Below are 6,492 nucleotides of genomic sequence, written 5' to 3' on the forward strand. Positions count from 1 at the left end.
TGTGTGTGTGTGTGTGTGTGTGTGTGTGTGTGTGTGTGTGTGTGTGTTTGTGACACACACACAGAGACAGAGATAAAGAGAGAAGCTTTGGTTAGTTAGTACCTTTTGAACATACAGCCACTTCTGGCTCAGCAACTAGTCAAAAGTTTATTTTTTTTCAAATGCAGCATACTTGGTAAGTAGAGCCATTCCCTCTTGGGTGCCTTCAATCCCCTGCTACACTGGGTCAAGCAGGTTGCTCAGGGCTTTGCTTCTAACTGGGCCCAGTCATCTGTAAATCAGACAAGAAAGAGTCATAGAATATAGACACATACATTCTGAAGTGGAGAGCAACGGCCTGTCCCTCCACTCCATGCCATCAAGTGCTCCTTAGAAGCAGGCACACTAAATGCACATGGGACTCAGCCTCCATTGGCCAGTCCCCTATTACATTTTTTATGAACTAGAAAATCATCAACAAACATAGTCATTTCCATATACAAAGAAGTTAAACAGAGTTTTAGACAAAACTCTGAATTTTATGTGTAGTTTGGTTTTTAGAAAATATATAATAACTTTAACATGATAATTATATACTGTCAGTTTGTGCCTTTTCCTAAACTTCCTTTGGTGTATTTTAAAATTGTTTCATTGATGCTCTCTCCTTTCTTCCTTCCTTCCTTTCTCTTTCATTCTTTCTTCCAGTATCATTATTGCTATTCTCCCCCACCTGTACATTCCCACCCTCACACTGCATAACTGGTCTATTATTTCTCTAACTTAGAAATGTCCATGTTATAGAACATATAATTACTATTAAGAACTGACCTTTTATGGAAAATATATGACAACTTAGAAATCTCCCTGATATGGAATATAGTCCCCCAATAACACCTCCCTCTTTAAAAATAAATGTATTCCCTTGTAACAAATAAGTCTAGTTCTGAAGCAAAACCAGATCCACACATTGGTCAATTGCAGATTAATTTTTTAGATAAGTTATTTATGTATATGCAGGTGGGTAAGCTCTCCAGGGGGAGTGAGTATATTTTATTTAAACTTTGTGTCTCACCTAGGGCCTATCACAGTGTTCTCTACATAGAAGATGATCACTAAATGGTTGTTGTTATAGACTTGAATCACACTTTTTAATCTCTAGTTCCTTTCTCCATAAGATAGATTTAAGCCATAAAGAAATTAAATGTACGTAAAATCATTGTTCATAAATACTTGTGTTCACTAAGTATTTATACAGTACTTACTACATGCTAGGCATTGTTTTAAATGCCAGGGATCCCGAGATGAAAATGAATTGGTCTCTGTTCTCAAGGTACTTACATTCTATTGGAATCTAGCACAGTATAAAAAAATCATTAGGGATCACCTAGTCCAAACCCTTTATTTTGCATGTGAAAAAGCTGAAATTGGTAGAGGATATAACTTTTGCAATGTCACACAGCTGGTTAGGGGAAGAGGAGACCAGACTTCCAAGGACAAGAATAATTATGTATATGGTGATATTGTAGTGCCTCTGCTGATTTCCCTCAAGTCCTAAAGGCTGTGCATCAGAAGGTTGGCAAGTTGATTTTAGAAACAAGCAGTCTGTGAAAAACTGCAAATTAGAATTTCCTTTGAAGGGCAAGAAGAACTAGATATTCACATTAACTTTCTGGAATAACACAGGGTGTCCCAACAATCCTGGTGCATTAAAAAAAAAGAAACCTGCACTAAGATTTTTGGGACAGCCCGAATAGGTAAAATTCTCTTCTAGAGATTTTTGATGTAATGGCATATGTTCTGTAACCAGGGAATTTCTAAGTTAGGAAGATATAATTGACTGCTCATTCAAGCAATATTTGACACAGCATAATTACCATACAGCAAATGAATATGTATAATCCTTGGGACTATACTAGGATTTGGTGGGTAATAATAGTAGTTTTTTTTTTTTTTAAAGCAATCAGGGTTAAGTAACTTGCTCAAGGTTACACGGCCAGCTATTTCTGGGTGTGGTGCTAAGTATCTGCTCCCGGATTTGATCCCCAGGTTGTCCTGACACTGGACCTGGTGCTCTTACTCTCTGTGCTACCTGGCCACCCCAATAATAGTAGTTTTTATAGCATTTTTCTACATTCTACTCTTTAACCATAAATTAGGGAATTGGACAAGACAGTTTCTAAGGTCCCTTTAAGTTCTAAAATTCTAACCACCATAACTTTCCAGTGAGATAAAGTATTCTTATCTTCATTTTACAGATGCAGAAACCAAACCATGCAAGTGATATGCCCAAGGTCAAAGAACTGCCTAGTAACAGAGCTAAGACTAGAATTTAACCCCCTGGCTCCTAACCAACTTAGGCTTCCTTTTGCCTATGACATATGACCTCACATGAGAAAAATTGGTTCAAAATCTGGTACTATGGCAAAAGGATGATGATTTTTCCAGTTTCAATCCCTCCCCCTTCCTCTTAATGAGCTTTTCTTTTCTTTTCTTTCCTTTCCTTTCCTTTCCTTTCCTTTCCTTTCCTTTTCTTTTCTTTTCTTTTCTTTTCTTTTCTTTTCTTTTCTTTTCTTTTCTTTTCTTTTCTTTTCTTTTCTTTCCTTTTCTTTTCTTTTCTTTTCTTTTCTTTTCTTTTCTTTTCTTTTCTTTTCTTTTCTTTTCTTTTCTTTTCTTTTCTTTAGCAATTGGGGTTAAGTAACTTGCTCAAGGTTACTTGGCCAGTATTTCTGGGTGTGGTGCTAAGTATCTGAGCCCAGATTTGATCCCCAGGTCATCTCGACACTGGAGCCAGTGCTCTTACTTGCTAAGCCACCTGGCTGCCCCCTATTAATGAGCTTTTCTAATGTCCACATTTGGTTTTGCTATTTGGAGATTTGACATATACTCTAGATACCCTGGAAAGCTATGGTCTAGGAACCAAAAGACCCAGGTTCCAGTTGTAGTCTGCCTCTAATTCCTTGTGACCTTGGATAGATCTCTTTCATTCTCTAGGATTCAGTTTTCTTATTGTAAAATGAAGGGATAAAGATGTAAAGGAAGGAGATTCAGCAATATCAGACCTTAAACTATATTATGAGGCAAGAACATTGTTGAAGTGTAAAATGAATAGTTTTCAATTATTTTAAATGAAATTTTTTTGTATGAATAAAATCAATGTAGCCAAAAATAGAAGAAATTCAGAAAGTTGGAAAAAACCTTTCATGAACAATCTCTCAGATAGGCTATGATTGTGTTGGAATACTCCTCTGATATGGGAAACAATGAGTTGATTGATTTGGAAAAACATGGTAAGACTTGAACCTATGAAGGAAGATGCTATCTGCCTCCAGAGAGATGACAAGTGGAAATTTGCATAGTATAGTCTAACATCTGTGTATGAATATATATGTATATGTTTATAGATATCTAAGTATGTATATATCTATGTATTTAATTATAGCTATCTTTAGAGTGGGGGGTGGGAATGGGTAGGAGAGAGGGGAAAAATAAAGTAAAAAGTTCACATCAGAGAACAAAGGAAAACCTATAAGGAAGCAACGAGAAGCTGGCTAGCTTTGAAAACCATGTGTAGTATTTATTATTATAGGTTTTCTTGAAATGGAAATTTATTGTTCTATATTGAATCCTCTTTTATGTTCTGCGTACATGGAAATGTTCTTTTTTCCTTTTCTTGTTTTATATTTAAGTTTAAAATGAATAAAAACATTTCTAAAAAAGAGGAAAAGAATAAGGAGATTAGACCACATGACCTCCAAGGTCTCTTTCAACTCAAATACTCTGTGGTTTTTATCAATAAAAATTTTCTTTGCATATATAAAAGATATACTGAAATCATTTAAGAGTGAGTGGAAGAAATTTCTTAAAAGTTGAAGTACATTTTAAAATTAATTCCATCAAATAGGGAAAAAAGTATGTCAAAGGATGAAAGACCTGTTCATTCCTTCCTATGATTCCCTACTTAAAGTCACAATTTGTTATCTCTTCAATTACTTCTCTGTTGAGTATCTGGGATGAACTATAGGATCATAGAAGATCATCAGCAGGAAAAGAACATGGACACCATTTAGTCCAATCCCCTTGTTTTAAAGAGTAAACTAAGGCTCAGGAAGGTTAAGAGTCTAGCCCAAGGTCTAGGATGACTTTGGATTATGTTAAAAGAACAGTATCTGAAAAACTGTCAAGAAACACAAATTGCCTTACTGATAGCAGTATCCTCAGTAGTAGAGAGAACACAAGACAGCTGCTTAAAGTTATCCATTTTTTGCTGGAATGTGGCTTTCCAGTGCTTTGTTGTTGTCCTTTCTGGTCCTGAGGCTCTTCCTTCCCTTCCTTTCTCACTCAAGCTCACTTAGGCAATCAACAAAACAAAATATGGGCGGGTAGGGTGAAGGTGGGAGGGGAGAGATTCAATATTATCATAGCCCACAGAGAGAGGCTGTTTTCTTGTAACACTGTGTATACAGCATTTCACATGCAAACCTAGTTTCTTTTGGCAGTGGTTCATTGCTGGGAATTGCCTTTCCAACAATGAGGACTACCTGTACTCCTCCACAGTGGAAGCACAGCCATGGACAGGAATGGGTTTATAGAATAGAAAGGGGACCCTACTGAAGTCTAAAGCTACAGCTCATTATGCTTCCCATGGCTGAAGTGTGATCAGTAGAGGCAACGGTTCCATTATGAAATTTGGATCTAATAAAAATAATCACTGTATCATGTCATAGGACTTCCTTTCGGTACATATTCATTTTACAGAGTTTCTGGGCCAAATAGGAATGTTTGTAATTATTTATTGCTGCATTTGTTAGTAGGGGCATACAGAAGGATTAGCATCACAAATCTCAGTCCTGAACATGGTCTTCCCCACCACGGTGCCTTTTTTCTTTCCTTTCCATGATATATCAAAGTTCACCATGAGACATTAACCTAATGTGCTGAGAGAGCACTTGGAGGATCTGGAAACATGTTTTGTTATATGATTTAGGGTATGCAAAGGAACTGTTAAAGGGAGAAGGAAAAAAAAAAAGATGCCAAACTTAAGAGGCAGCAAAGCAAGAGAAGATTAAGGCCCATAGTACGGTCACCACACTCACCTCAGGATTTAACTAGTCAGCATGTACAGTTGCCCTGAAAGCTTTCAGGCAGATGGCCAGGTTATAGAGAAGTAGTAACAGTAGCAAGGAAGCTGTGGCCCTAAAGCCAGAGGAAGGAAAGCAGTGTGTCAAGAATGGGAGGTTGGAGGTTTGGGAGAAAGTGGGAAGCACTGGGTTTGAATTCTTGGGTGTAGCTCATAGATTTGGCAGATGAAATTCAGAGGGGCCTAAACTAGAGAGAATAAAGCTCCAAAAATCTCTTGCTCAAAGCTAGCACTAAGCTCAGTGGGTGTTGCTTTTTGGTACATTTGTTAAAATGAATAGAAACTAAAATAATTGTGTAGCCTATAGCCCTTTTGGGCACACACATATGTACATACATACATACATACCTACATATGTATATGTATTAGCAAGCATCCTAGCACACCCAGGATGGCCTGCTAGCATGGGTTCTTTGATCTTCTTTTCTAAAGAAAGTCAGCTTCAGAGGGGTCAGTCAGCAATCTTACTTTAATTAAGTCTATATAAGTCATTCACTAGTTTAGGGGAAGGAAGGGTCAGCACCCTGAACGTGGAGAAAAAGTAGAAGCAGAGAAACATAGAAAAATTAGTACAGGGATCCAACAGACAGGGCTCCAACGGTGTGAACAAAGTACTGCAACTGCCCACATATACCACCAGACTGGGAGAGCATCAACATCAGGGTAGGTGGGGGGGCTCTTAACAAACGACTACTCAGAGTCCTATCCAGGAAATCAAAAGGTCCTTCTCATGAGCGAACCCCCAAAGTAAAATACCAACCTCCAAGTATATATAGTTTTCAAGTAATAGGCCCAGAGCCAGAAGGCACCACAACCCTTGTGACTCAGTGCCTAATTAGCTTAGTACCAAAAGGTGTGAAAGTCTTCCTACAAGCAAGCCTCCTGTAAGCAAGCTCCTCCTTAGGCAAGTTTCTCCCCCAGTGGGCTCTATGTGACTCAGGGTATATCACAGCTGTAAAAGCAGCAAGACCTCCATGACTTAAATACCTGTCTGCCTTTGGACCTGGGAACATGGTTCCTGTACCAAGGGAAAAGGGGACACATGTGGTCACATAGGCCCATTAATGGATAGGGAAGACCTTTCTATCCCATTAACATTACAGTATATTAAAGCCTTATGTTAAAAATGGAATCTGTTTCTCTTAATGTTTGATATATTTTGGCCTTCTTGGGCAAGAAAAAGCTCTTCTAAATTAGTGATGGAGTAAGTTGAAGGGAGAGAGAGGTGGGGGGAAAGAGGGGAGGGACATTATCCATACATACTATATATATACATATATATTTATATACATATATGTGTGAGAGAGGGAGAGAGAGAGAGAGAGAGAGAGAGAGAGAGAGAGAGAGAGAGAGAGAGAGAGAGAGAGAGAGAGAGA

The sequence above is a fragment of the Petaurus breviceps genome, unplaced genomic scaffold, assembly GCF_028583685.1.
Source record: "Petaurus breviceps papuanus isolate PSGF00001 unplaced genomic scaffold, PetGlider_PUasm1.0 90977, whole genome shotgun sequence".
Lineage (NCBI taxonomy): Eukaryota > Metazoa > Chordata > Mammalia > Diprotodontia > Petauridae > Petaurus > Petaurus breviceps.